The 15,492-nt window shown below is 37.0% G+C and overlaps 1 pseudogene; it reads right to left on the bottom strand.

Annotated features, from left to right (window-relative positions):
* Positions 1-13,985: 13,985 nt before the first annotated feature.
* LOC100773261 lies at positions 13,986-15,171 on the bottom strand (annotated as a pseudogene).
* Positions 15,172-15,492: the final 321 nt, after the last annotated feature.

Below are 15,492 nucleotides of genomic sequence, written 5' to 3'. Positions count from 1 at the left end.
CTGCCTCTCTTCAGCATGGCTGTAGAATCCTGAGACTAAATGTCTTCCTATCCTCAAAGTGGCTGGGAAATTAATACTACTTATACTCCTTGTGGCTGAAGAATGAATGCCTAATGCTGAAACCTTATTCCTGTTTTATATACCTCTCTAATACTGGGATTAAAGGCATGTAATCCCAGATGCTAAAATAATCCTTGTGTAAGATTTTACTCTTTAGGACTGGATCAATCTTGTGTTGATATGGGTGGTTTTGCACTCACTGAGATATGCCTACCTCTTAATCTTAGTCCTAGGATTAAAGATGAGCACCACCACCTCCCAGCTTCTGGCTGCTGGGATTAAAGGTGTGTGCCTGGCTTCTGTGACTTGTCGCTGACTTTGTTTTCTGAATCCTCAGGCAAACATTAATGAATCAGAAATAAAGCATAACCACAATTTGTCATGGCTATTTCTGGTTGTCAACTTGAATACATATGGAATTAACTAAAAATCCAAAAATGGATGCCCCTACATTGAAGGATTTTTTTTTGATCAATTTGAAGTACAAAAATCTACTTCTTATCTGTATTTATAGTTGGGAATACATACCTTTATGCTGGGCAACTTTCTGCTGGAAGACTATTAAGGATATGGGAAAATGAAGATTTTGCTTTTTTCCTGTTTTTCCCTCACCGTGCTAGCAACTCAATTCCTTCACAAGCATTAGCACCTATATCTTTGCGTTTGAAGCATATACTTAAGACCAGCTGAAATGTACCGCCTAATAGTATCAGCACTATTGGATATTTGAACATTCCATTCACAGTCAACAATTATTGGATTAGGTAGACTGCAGCCAGTAAGTCATTCTAATAAATCCCCTATACACATATATGAATAAATATATGAATATATATATATATATTATATATATAATATATATATATATATATATATATCCATTTTATAGTTGTGTTACTCTAGAGAACCCTAATACAAACATGTAATTGTATTAAAAATATGTATGTAATATTTCTCAATTGTAAATATAACACTCTCTATGATAAATTTTATATTTTGAAATACATGAAATATGAACAATATAAATGCACACACACACATATATATATATACATATATATATATACATAGTTATGAAGATTAATTTTTATTGTAATTTTCTCTGTGTGAATTTTTAGCTCTGGTAAGAACACAGCTTTGAAGATAAATTTGTTTTAAATCTGTGTTAGTTTGTAGATGTATCTATTCCTTTATCTGCTACAATCCTGCCGCTGATAGTGGTATTATGGTAAAAAATATCTTTAAATGTTTATCTCTGTTGTTTTGATCTGGGAATAACTACTATTTCTAACAGAAATTTTAAAAATAAACTACAATGAAATATCTATGTAAAGTTCTGTGAATATATGTGCATCTTCATGATATTACTAAGAAATGTTATTAAATTTTGAGTCTGTGATGGTTTCTACATGTATGAGGAGTTACACATTCATTAAAGCAAAATATTTGCTTTGATAAGGAAATATATGAGATGTAAGTACCACATTATCTTTGCATAAATCCTAAAAAGAAAATAAATTATACCAGGAGAGATTTTTGGTGTCAATCTCTGTGGTTATTAAAATTTAAACAGGCTTCAGGATAATAGTTGGGGATTTGCAAATGCAAATATCTTCCTGAATGAGATATTTTCAGAATGTTTGAATATTTGTAGCATGAAAATAGAAACAGGGGTATATGTTGATTTTTTATTCTTATCCAACCATTGCCACTGAATAAATAACAAAATTATTCCCCTAAAGGTCAGCACTGCATCATAATTTTAAGTATCATGGATATTAGAGAAATGTTAACAAAGTAATACTATAGTAAGAATATAGATATACAAAACTGTTGAAAAGAGACATAAATAAATAGCATCATTTTGTGACACTTAGTATTGTGATGTATATAAATTTAGATCTGCTGACCGTGTGGAAAACACATTAAAAAAATATCCATTCATCAGCTGAAAGACTCTTAGATTATTTCCATTTCCTAGCTTTTATATATAAAGTAATACATATGGCTGAGTAAACATCTCTGATGTTGGATGTTGAGTTTGGGGGCTATTTCTCCAAGAGTTGTAAAGATCATCATTGTACCACATTGTACCACAAAAGACCATAATAGAGGGAGCCGTTATAGCTTTAAAGAGAAATCAGGCACTAAGGAAATGTCTGGTGATCTACAAGAATACACAATCTAACAATCTAAGTAATAGAGGAGAAGCTACCTTAAATGCCCTCCCCTGATAATGAGATTGATTTCTTTTATGCCATCCTATAGCCTTCATCCAGCAGTTGATAGAAGTAGAAGCAGACACCCAAAGCTAAACACTGAACTAAACTGGAATCCGGTTGCAGAGAGGGAGGAGTGATGAGCAAAGTGGTCAAGACCAGGCTGGTGAAACCCACCTAAATAGCTGACCTGAACAAGGGGGAGCTCTTGGTCCCTAGACTGATAGCTGGGAAACCAGCATGGGACTGATCCAGACCCCATGAATGTGGGTGTCAGTGAGGAGACCTTGGAATCTATGGGGCCTCTTGTAGTAGATCAGTACTTATCCCTAGCATAGAAATGGACTTTGGGAACCTGTTGGAAGCTGCAAAGTACTGTGCCCAAAAGATGGCGCCGGTTTCCAGTTTCCACCCTCTGCCAGCCCGACAGCAAGTGCTCTCTGTGGTAAACAACTCCTAATGTGGTAAAGGTCATGTATCCTCTTAATTCTGCTTGGAGACAACCAATCCTGGCGCACCACGTAGGGTTAGGTGATTGGTAGGTGTAGACTATATCAGGCCCTGTCTTCCTCTACCTGGGGCCGCCATTTCACTGTAAATCAAGAAGTTCCCGATTAAACTGTGTTGAAGAAGATTCCTAGGTGTTGTGTCGTTCTTGCTGGTCAAGGGTGGACGTGACAGAAGCCCAATCCACATAGAGGAATATTCCCTGAGCCTAGACACATGGGGGAGGGTCTAGACCCTATTCCAAAGAATAAGACAGACCCTGAAGGAATCTGAAGGGGATCAGAAAGGGTATTGGATAGGTAGGGTGTTAGTTGGGCTGGGGAGGAGGGGAGCGAGAGGGAAATGGGATTGACATGTAAAACAAGCTTGTTTCTAATTTAAATAAAAAGTGGAGAATAAAAGAAACAATCGATTGATAAATCAAATTCAATCAAGAAATAAATCAAAGGAGAAATACATGAGGTCCTAATGTCTTTTTGATCAAGTTTCATGTAATTTAAGATCTGAGCCTTTCCTCTACTATCCCTCCAGTGGCTCATATTAAATCAGACTTTCTACTGTTTGTGAAATGCACTATCCATTGTTGTTATATCCTGTTTTCCATCTGGAATAATTTTCTATGAATTATGAGAATAACTTTCCTGTTCACAAGTCTTTCTCCTTGACTTCTGTGACTAGTTTTAGAAAAAATATTTTACATTCATTTTATTCTCTTTCCTGATACAAACCACTCTTGTGTAATGAATATATTGTGGTTATTTTTCACTCTCATCACCATCATAATATTCATCTAGGTAATAATTTTTCTGTAATATACTTCTATTATACAAAATAATATCCAAAAATCAGCAGGTGCTTAATAAATACTTACAAAATCAATAAATTCAAGATAGGGTTTTAATATCAATTTGATAATTTCTTTCTAAATTGAAAAAGAAGTGTCATTTTAGTCATGACGACTATAACATTTATTTCAACTTTGTTCTTCACTGTTTCATTTTCCTAACATTTAAGAAGAGCTTCAAAAGAATGAAGCAGGAATGAAACACTCATTCTTTTGCACTTTTAATGATATGTTCTTTTCATTTTTAATGGAGATGAAAAAGATAGACAAATGAGAAGTTATAACTCAATTTAGTTAGTAAATGAAGATATATATATATATATATATATATATATATATATCACCATATTATTATGGAAATGTGAAATAATGCTCCAAACAGCACATTTTTTTATCAGAGTTCATTTTGATCATTTGTGGTTGTTAAAAATTTTATGCTTCAATTCATGAATTCAGCATATTTCTTCCATGCTTAAATGTATCTCTATGGATGTTAGGTTTCATCATATCACTTAGACTGTGCTCACAGACCTATAAATTACTTCCATCTAATCCATGCAGGCATTCTATTCTTGTTTTTCCTTCTATTCGACAATGTAACATCTGGATAATTCTTCAGTCACTAATTGTTATCTTGACATATTTGTGCAACTTTATCAAAATCTTATCAAGCGTTTTTAGACTAAATAAAGGCAACCAAAAATTATCAATGCTAAACCTATAAATTAAATCTGTTTTTGCCTTATGCATTATCTCGGGAGAATCTGAATTAATTATAGTAATCAGCCAAGTTATCACACATAGCATGGACCCAAAGCTCCACACTAGAGTGAGAAGCAGTATAGCATAAGTTTCATACATACATTTTTAATTTGTTTATCTTCTTGTTGTTATCTGTCAATCAGAGTCATTGAGGTTTACTTTAAAGAAATTCACTTTTCAAGGTAATAATCCCTTGTGTAACTAAAAAGAGGTTAGGCAATGCCATTACAGAAAGAGCCCTAGCTGAATATAGTATTCTTGCATGTCGATGGGAATTTTTAATTACTGATTCAGAAAATTTACCTCTATGTTTGAAGTAAGATTCTCTGACTGTTTCACTCTAGTAATTGTAATTCTAATTACTTTTACTAGTAACTGGTTGTCAAAGCAAGTTCCAAACCCCAAAGTTCATGGAGCAAGGAAACTGAGATTCAAAATTTTACCCAAAAAGAAAGAACCAATATCACAGAGAAAACTCCTGGCTGACAAGAATATTGATCTCTTTCTTTTTTATTTTTTTCTTTCTGTCTGAATCCTTTTATGTAGGCAGTATTTTCTGGTGTGAAAAAACTCTAAGATATACTGTATCATCAATAGGATTGTCTGAATAGCTGTGTTCTAGTTCCTGTGAGTACTGCAGAAATGTGTTTTTTCAGTTTCTGCCACGTAAAGATGGAGAGTTTCCAAGTGAATAACATCTTCTAACTGGTGCCATCAGCTTCTGTTTAATGTTTATAAACATTTTCACAGCTAAAACATTTGAATCTCATTATTTTAAACCTAGTCATTAAAAAAAAAAAAAACACTGGAATAGCATTCACTATTCACATCTGGTAAAGATACAGTAAGATGGCTGTTGATAAAAGTGTGTTCTACCTATTCTGATGGTGTCAGTACCATCGTGAGCCCACATAGTAGATGAAAAAAAATGGGGTCTCACAGATTGCCCACTCAAGTTCATACCTGTGTATGTAACAAAACATTTGCACTCTCATAACAAATAAAATAAATATTACTTGTAAAATTTATTGAAGAAATTTTATCAATGCATTTATTGCTTGTTCAAATGTGACTTTACTGAAAGTATAAGATTAATTATATTAAAGTTATGGAGATAACTAGCCATTTATGAGCACTCACAACTCCTGCAAAAGACATAAAAGTTGTTCCTGGTACCTACATGGTGACTCACAACCAGTTATAACTACAGTTCCAAGGAACCCAATGTCCTCTTGACATTTCAGACACTTTCTTAGACATTGTACACATAAAGTCAAGCAGATGCATACACACATAGATATAAATTAAATGAAAATAAATAAATCTTTAAAATAAGTAATATACAAGAAAATTAATTCTAAAATTTCACAAGAACGGTTTATAAAGTGGTCTCTTATAAACCAATGTTAAATAGTTAATGTTGGTATTATTCTTTAATTTGTTTCAATCTGATGTTGTTTCCTTTCTAATGTGTTATTACTAATTATTAAAATTATTTTTGATGCCAATGGCACATTGAGAGATGATGTATAGACATCATATTAGTAACACTGAGACAAAGCACTTGAGATAGTAAAGGAATTCAGACCTTGACATAGGTTCCATAGTAGGCTTACCTACCTTCCTTTGACATTTGGAGGGAAGGCCTTAGGACAACATGCTTCCTATTGTCTGTGTGTTTGAAAAATTACAAACATCATATGGATGATGCAAAGATCAGCTACTAGCTTAAGTAATAGGAAGAAATGTTGAAATGTGTCTATAACAACTTCATAGTGCCTGAATGTTTGAGATTAGGAAAACACTAGGAATCTCCAAGTTATTAAGAATCTATTTGCTATTTAAAGACTTTGAAACTTTTTTTTCTTTTTCTTGACATTCAGGCTGCAATTGTCAAAGTATTTCTCATTTCTAAAGTATCCTCAAGGCATTTGCCTATCGCCTCAATGTTATTTGATGTGGCAGTTTAAAATTTTTATCATTTTTAATTATGTGTTTTTGACTATGTGTGGAAATATGCATGTGAGTACAGGTGTCTGCACTTGGAGATCAGAGAAGTTAGATCCCAAGAGTTGGTTTAATAGGAAATTACCAGTTGTCATATGTGGGCCTGTGCACCAAACTTGGGGTTCTCAGAAAGAACAGTCTGTTCTCCTAATCTCTGAGCCATCTTAGCAATATCTGTGTGTGTTTGTGTATGTACATTTGTATGTATGTATTCATATTTATAATTAACTTTGACTGTACCGTTTTACCTTTTGAGATCCTGTGTCTGGGTTCACTATATAATGCTGCCTATCCTGAAACTTACTATGGATACCATATCTTTAGAGTTCGGTCATCCTTCTTTTCTGATCCCTTACCAGATCACACATTTAGCTGTTTGTACAATTCTAAGCATTTCCTAGCATTTGTCTTCAAGGTTTTCCAAATTTCTCCCCCTAACCTAGTCCTTAGGCTTCTGAAACAGATGCAGGTAACCAAGTATGTTTATATCAGTCATCCACTTATACATACCAATGTTTTCTTAATCAGCCTTTCATCACTATGACAAAACATTACTTGTGATAAACAACTTAAGGGAAGGAATATTTGTTTGGTTCATCTTTTAGTTTTTTCAGAGATTCCACGCTATAGTTACTTGGATTGTCCTTCCTGATTTCTGTACTGAAGTAAATCCTCAAATAAGGGATATGTAGGATTGCTGCTATCTCCCCAGAGGCAGTGACCAGAAAGAGTAATGAGACCAGATAAACATGGCTAAGTGACACCACATTGTATATCACAGTATATTTTCAGACTGAGTTGTCCTGAGAGACACATTTTTACACGTTACTTATTTTACATTTATGAGTATGACTATTTCATCTACATGTATGACTATTCACCATATTGTGCTCTTTTTTTAAGTCAGTGAGATCTTGTTCTAGTATAATTATGTTGTTTTGAGAAATCATAGTTATTTTAATACATAGGATAGATATTTTACATAAATGGATTCAGTTTTGTAACTTATAGAAAACAAATAGTGGAGTTATCACAGAATTTTTTTAAATATGTTTTAAATATTTTTTTAAATATTTGTGAAATTTTATTTAAATCATGAGCAGAATATAGCATTTACTGAAATATTTTGCTCATAACATGTAGCTTTATAGAATAAATTTGGTTTCAGAGGAGGAAAGGGAATAGTAGAAACAAAGGATGATGCTTGGTCTAATTCAGATCTGCATAAATCAAACAACATCCAAACATTATGCTGTTAATTATAAGCAATGCATCTAGCCCTGAGTTTTTACTCTGTTTTAGGATGGAGGATTGCTTTGTGACTGGGAGAAGATATAAATGGCATTAATGTTCTGGCACAACAAAAAAATGACACAGATTAATGAATAACTTACTCACTAACTCGTGGAAGTGGAAGTAGAGTGGGGTGAGAGGGCAGGAGTAAGATGGTGAAGTATGGAGGAAGATTGTTTCCTGACATGTTATATGGACATATCACTATTAAAAATAGAATAATCAGTTTTAGGACTAATTTAAAAATTCTGTAAAATGTTTGTTTTTCTATTCTTCCCTGGCATACATTTCAAGTGGTTCCAAACTACCTGTAATCCTGACTTGAGGATGATTGGAATCCATTGGACTTGAGAGGCACCTGAACTAATGAACATGTACATGCATGTACATATGCACACAAACACATGCACAAACATATGCACACAAACACATGCAGATAATTTTTTAAAGGACTATATAGTATATTCTGATGGGAGACAGCTCACCATGATGATTCTGCTGATGATATTAATTACAATGTAATTTTTGTATTAATATATTTAATGCAAATCGATATGTTTGCATTAAAATGCAAATATATGCCTATTATAACATTATAATTTAACATGTTTTCATATGGTAACATATTTAAAACCTTCCAAATATTTATATATGTATTACTTCATGCAATAATAATAATATTAGTAATCAGCTAAAATCAGCATGACACTTATGGTTTTTAAAAGAAAAGCACTCCCCTTGTTAACTGAACTAAAGTCCTACTTACAATCTCTTGCGATCTAAAATGAAATCATTTATCTGAAAATATTCTGTTAATTACACTGTTGTTATGGATTGTAGCTATTCTCAGACTATCAATCACCATGCTGTATAATATCTCTCTCCTACTCTTACATTAACTTATAAGATTTTGGAGGTCACAGGGCAGGTTGTACATCATTTATATCCACCATCTCAAACAATGAGGTGCATGCATGCAAATAATAAAGCTTAGTATAAATTCATGCCAAAGTAAGTGAAAACCAAGTCAAAACCTGGGATATATTGTACCAAGACAAGAGGAATATGAGAAGTAAATGACATCTTCATTTGTGAAAATGATCCAGTTTAAATATTCAGATTGCTTTTCCTCATATGGATCTTCAGTGTCACCACTCATTAATGTAAAATAAAATTTTCATATTTCTCTAAATATTTCTATATACTTCCAAAGATAATTAAGGAGAGCATATTGCTAAAATATTAAAAGTTAATAAATAGTTTCAGAATTGAATGTTCAACTTTGAGAAACTATAATTTCAGTAAACATTTATTGACAGTATGAATTCCTTACATTCAAATATTCTTACTCACTGTGCTATATACTTGCCACAATTAGACCCTCAGAGACTATTAATGTTTACATTCCATATTAATTTAATTTTATTTCATTTCAATGTTTATTATGATTTCAGTAATCCACCTAGTATAATCATCATGTATTTTATTTGTTAAAAGAAGAGATCAAAAAGGCTATTCTTTTCTCACTGGTTAAGATCTTATTTTAAACAATCTGTGATTCAGAAAAATTACAAACTCAATTTTGATTTAAAACATTACAAAATTGTTTAAATACAATGGTAGAAATATGATATTATACTTAATGTATTTTAATTATTTTTTTTATTTTTTGAAATTATGATGTAGTTACATAATTTTTCCCTTTCCTTTTTAAAAACCCTCTCAAATACAACTCCTTTTTCATTAATAGTTTATATAAATATCATATATTACTTGTATGCTATATATATATATATATATATATATATATATATATATATATATATATTCCTAAATACATAAATACAGCCTTCTCAGTTTATGTGTTACTTGTATGTTTTTATGTCTGACCATTTGATATTGGGCAATCAATTGCTGTTCTCTTGCCCCAGGAATATTATTTATCCTTCTCTTAACATTACTTTGTTGCCTGTAGTTCTTTGGGTGTGGTTGAGGCCTCCTGTCACATTTTAAAATTAATTTATTTACTTACATGTTTTATTATTATTCTGCATTCCTGTGGGCATTTTGAGTGTCTGTTCACACACAGGCATGAATGTGCATGCAATACATTGTGTATGTGAGGATGTAAGAACCCAATTTTCTGTAATCAGCTAACTGCTTCTAACAGTTGATACTGGCAGTTGAACTCAGGTTGCCAGACATGGTAGGAATCACTTTTTCCCACTTAACCATTTAGTAGCCCCATTCCTCAAGTCTTCCTGGCATTCTTGGACTCTCACAGGTTCTCCATTTCCATGCAAACACCTTACTAGTTGCTGATAATAACAGCCAAGCCATAAGTACAAAATTGAGATCCATGTGGATTTTTTTTTTTTTTTTGGCTTGGGTCTATCTTTCAAACCTGAAAATCTTGTTTAAGGTTTCTATTATTTTCATGTACAATACTAGTTCCTTTCAAATGCTGGTGGGGGGGCGGGGTCAGTGGAAGGGAGGAGATGGGGAAGATAGCATGAGGAAACAGGATGGTAAAGTAGGTCGGTCAACAGAGTGAGAGAGCAATGAAAGAGTTATCTTGATAGAGAGAGCCATTATGGGGTTAGGGAGAAACTCCATGCTGGAGAAATTTCTAGCAATCCACAAGGATGACCCCAACTAAGACTGTTAGTGATAGTGTAAAGGCTGCCTAAACTGGCCTTTCCATGTAATCAGATTGGGGATTACCCTAACCATCAACATAGAAACTTCCACTAACTAATGGAAGTTGATGCAGAAATCCCCAGCCAAGCAATAGGCCCAACAGGCTGAGCTCCTGGAGTCCATTTCAAAATAGGGAGGAGGGATTATATGAGCAAGGGGTGAGGGTCAAGATCATGTGTGGGAAACCAACAGAGACAGCTGAGGAGAACTGGTGAGAGCTCATAGACACTAGACTGACAGCTGAGGAGCCTGAATGGGACTAAACTAGGCCCTCTCTCTCTGGATGACAGTTATGTAGCATATTCTGTTTGAGGGTCCACTGGCAGTAGAACCAGGATCCATCCCTGTTGCATGAACTGACTTTTTGGGACCTTTAGACAATTAACCACAGGCAACTATTTACAGCTGACCTATAGTTACTTGTTTAAAGGTATAGGCAAACCTGTGGGGCATTTCCTTAATTAGTGAGTGATGTGGAAGGACTCAGCTCATTCTGGCTGGTGCATTCTGTGGACTGATCATCCTGGGTTCTATAAGAAAGCAGTCTGTGCAAGCCATGAGGATCCAGCCAGGAAGCAGCACTCTTCCATGGCCTCTGCATCAGCTCCTGTCCCTAGGTTACTACTCTATTTGAGTCCCTGTACTGCCATCTTTTGATGATGAATTGTGATGTGGAATATTAAGTCAAATAAACCCTTTCTTCCTCAATTGCTTTGATCATGGTCTTTCAATACAGCAATAGTAACCTTAACTAGGATACATTTGTACATCATATTTCATTAAATAGGACAAAGATCAGTAAGTAAACAGTGAAATGATCCTAAAATTATCTTAAGATAAGGGCCCAATGAAATGGTTTATAGGATAAAGGAAATTGACACTAAGTTTAATTTCTAGGACCCACATAATAAGATGAGTGAAATCTTCACACAAGACACTTCCTCACATGTGCTCTGGAACACAAACTCTCTCTCTCTCTCTCTCTCTCTCTCTCTCTCTCTCTCTCTCTCTCTCTCACACACACACACACACACACACACACACAGAGAGAGAGAGAGAGAGAGAGAGAGAGAGAGAGAGAAAGAGAGAGTTTTAAAAATTAAGAACATACACAGTCTTACATTATAAAACTTGTGAGTAAGAGGGTTTGCTTCAAGGCATCTTATTTCACTTAATCTTGTATTTATTTGTCATTGCTATTGCCACATGTCCTTTGCACCCTTGCTAGGATTGAATTTTTTCCCAGGAGTGGATTCCTGTATGTTTTCCAGCAGAGGAAACAAGCAGTCATCCTGCAGCTATCAAAAGAATAGCAATTCTGAGCTATCTTATGAATAATAGAAAAAATGAAACTATACTGAGGTTACAAAAGAATCAAAGCTATAGTAGGCTTCAGAAATGAAGTAATAGTTATCGCTAAGAAACATTCTCCTTATAAAAAAGAGCAATGTGTTTGAATTTAAGTAAAGGCATTTACAACCCAGAATTAAATCAGTTTTATAACAGGTAAGCTGTTTTATTTTGTCACAGGAAGGAGGAATGATGATTATATATTATAGGTAGTTAAAGGGATGGATTTTAAAAATAATTATTTGAGTTAAGTTGGACCTGAGAACATGAAACAGTCTACTGACTCATCACATCTATTATTTTTGCAATAATATTCCAAGACAGTTCTACAGTATAATAATAAATAGTCTCTTATCAAATTTAAAGGTGTATTTTTTCATCATCAAACCACTAACTAGATATTATTGAGTGCTTAGTGGAAGACCTTCCTTAATGGGTATTGATCTTGTAAAGAATTCAATTCAAGCACAGGGTGGTTTTCTATGAGTTAGGCATTACTGAAAGCTGTGAACAATGCAAAGAATTTTCTAGTATAGTCCATTTGTATAAAACCAAAAGAGAAGGGGCCTGTAAGATGATGCAGTGGATAAATGTGCAAACTGAAAAGCTTACAGCAAAAATTCAGTCTCTGGTACCCACATGGTCATAGGAGATAAATGACTCATTATACTCTGGCATCTGCAAGCAGATCATGGCATGTATACCCACATTCACAAACACATGTACATTCAATAAATAAAATACTAAAAGCCAATAAATTAGCTCCAAATTTTATTTTATTTTTTGCAAAGTTACAAATTTATTGGTCTGGAAATAAATACAATCATCTCATTAAGAAACTGCCCTGGTTTCTTGTCCTCTTTCAGGCATCCTGATCTGGATCCCTGATCTTTCTACACAAGGTCGGAGGAAGCCTCCATGGTAGGAGTTGGTGCATGAACCTAGCCTCTCATGCCGCCTATAGGTCCTAACTACCTTTTTCTTTAGCAACTCCAAGGTCCTGGAACTCACCAGACCTTGATGACTGATCTGATCACATTTCTAAGGAAGGTTAACTACTCTGAGAATCAAAGGGCAGTAGTACAGGGCGTGAGGATCAGGCTGGCATCCCTGCTAACACAGTCAGCAGGAGGTGAAGGATGAGGGAGCAGCAGGGGAGGGAAGCGAGTTCACATGGAATGTACAGATTCTGAAAACTTCTCCTCAGCCCACCCCCCACCAGAGCACATGGTTCTCTCTGAAGAACCAGCAATGGGCCAGTTGAGAGACATTTAGAGCCAACCCCAGATGTCAATCATGGGAGAGAAGGTTTGGATGAATCCCACAGGAGATTCCAGGTCACCGGCTGGCTTTCACTGAAATCATACCCACTGGATTCCAGTTACCCAATACCATGCCTACTGTATCGCCTTCCCTCCAAAGACTAGAGACTCATCACAGGCAAGGACCACTGCCACCTCTTGAGTTCTCTGTCTGGAAGAAGGTAACCATCTTCCCCAGGGACAGAGGTATCACCCACTCGTTCACACTGTGGGATGCGAGCCAGGAACCGACTGCCGAGCAGAAGTCTTAAACCACTGTGACACCCAGTATTTGCAGGATCACTTTCATTTTAAAGCCCAGGAGTTTTTGGGCAGTCTCCGTCACATGTTAAAAGGTTGTCAGAATAAAACAGGCATCCAAAACTTTAAAGCCAGTCCCGTCGAGTGAACTGTGTGGACTTGGTTTCCTTCTACCTGCCCTAGATCCTGCCTCTTTTTACTCCCTGTCTTGTTTTCCCTTCTTAAAACAAGGTGCCCAACTTCCCTGCCTCACTCCACTTTCAAATCAGAAGTAAGTTTGTTTCCAGGAATGGGTTTAGTGGGGAGGAAACAGGAAGCAGGGGCAGGGAGGGGGAGGCTGGCAAAGTGCCTGCGAACCAGGATGCTGGATCAACCTGGGCTTGGAGCCAGGCAGTGTTACAACTACGTGTTTCTTAGTTTTGGCAGTTTGGTGTCTGAGGGTAGAGAGAGGGGCCACCAGGCCACTTGTTAGCAGAACAGAACACTGAACTGCTTCTTGCCTTTGTCCACCACTACCCACTCTGGTCCCAGGAAGCAGCCTGAACATCTTGGGTCTGACATCGCCAGAGTTCATTCTTACAAAAGCAGTTTTAGATTAATACCACATTAGCGCAGGGTGGCAGGCAGGGGTTGGGGGTTAAGGTAGATCACCAGTCCAGAAATGACTGATGCACAGACTGCCTAGTAGGCCACCTCCATGGACTTGGGCCCAGCATTGTTCCCATTGGCACCTAAGTTGGGGGTGATGTTGAGACAGGCATCCTCACTGGTATGAGAGCGGCTACTGGACCCCTCGCTGGTGTGGAAGCTGCAGCAGGGGTCCTCACTGGTATGGGAGTGGCTGCGGGGGCCCTCCAGGGTGGTGACACTGGAGCGAGAGGCTGTTCGGGAGCGCATCAGTCGGGTCATGCTGGCAGAGGGCATGTATCCCATGCCCTGCACAAAGTACTTGAAGGCATCAGCAAGCTTGGCAGGCTGAGAGATCTGAGGGAGGCCACCACAGTCTGCCATCTTCAGCAGGGTGGTCTTCGTAGGGTTCAACTTGGAGTTGCATTCTACCACAGCATCTATGGCAGGAGAGTTGTCCCCAACCACCTGCAGAGCAGGGCACTGCAGGGTGACGGTGTGGGTTCCAGGCATTGGCCGCTCGATCTCCAGGTCCTGCCAGCTGTTGTAGGCGCTGATGAAGAGGTGTGGTAGCTGGGGTTCATGTCATTGAGGATATTCTGGCGCTATGTATGCACCACCTCCACATTGTTGTGCTTCTCCTCCTTGCGGAAGAGGTGGGACACGACCATGTCCGGCAGTGCTTGGCTCCACCCGGAGATCTTGGAAGCCGCCCAGTCCATCCAGCCTTCTGCACAGGGATTCACATTCATAAGCACGAGGCCTTCCACCATCTCAGGGTTGCTGGGTGCAAAATGGGTCAAGATGTACGCGCCTGCTCCTGTCCCCATGCGGATGACACTCCTGAGCCCAAACTGGTGCAGGACTCCAGGAAGCATTTCAGCCAGCTGATCCATGGAGGGGTACATGTACCCCTCTGGGAAGGACTGGGCACCCCATCCTGTTCGCCAGGAGCATCCACATAGTAGACAGCAAAATGTTGTGTTATCTCCTGCGTGTCCTCGGAGTTGAAGAGTGGGTTGTACCAGGTCTTGTGGTTCACGCCAATATCATGGTAAATGAGGATGACTGGACGGTTGCCCTTGGGGGTACCACACAGTGTGACATGCAGGGAGCCATGTAGGGTTTCAATGTCCTGCTCCTGAACATCAAACTCTTGCAGGAGGCCAGTGATGATCTCCCCTTTCTCCACCAGAAGCTTCACCTCGGCGAGGTCCACGTCGTGTAGGTCGCAGGACATGTCCCTGCTGTCACAGACCTAATGAGCGATCATGGGAAAAAAGCCAACAAGGCTGGCTGCACGGAGCCCAGCGGGAGGTGATGAGAAAGGCGAGGATGGTTGAGCAACCAACCGCGAGAGGGTGGCCTGGCAAGGTTTTACTAAATTTTATTTTATAATCAGATAACAGGTATTTCAATCAAGACATGTCTTGAAAATAGCAAACATCAAATAATATGTATCAAAGGTGATAGAGAATTATAGATGGTAACATAAATATAATGATAGAGAAGTCAATTTATTTAAAATGTTAAGTTATAAAATATTAAGACTAATATAAAT

Source organism: Cricetulus griseus, assembly GCF_003668045.3.
Source record: "Cricetulus griseus strain 17A/GY chromosome 1 unlocalized genomic scaffold, alternate assembly CriGri-PICRH-1.0 chr1_0, whole genome shotgun sequence".
Taxonomy (NCBI): domain Eukaryota; kingdom Metazoa; phylum Chordata; class Mammalia; order Rodentia; family Cricetidae; genus Cricetulus; species Cricetulus griseus.
This window is presented reverse-complemented; position numbering and strand designations above follow the sequence as displayed.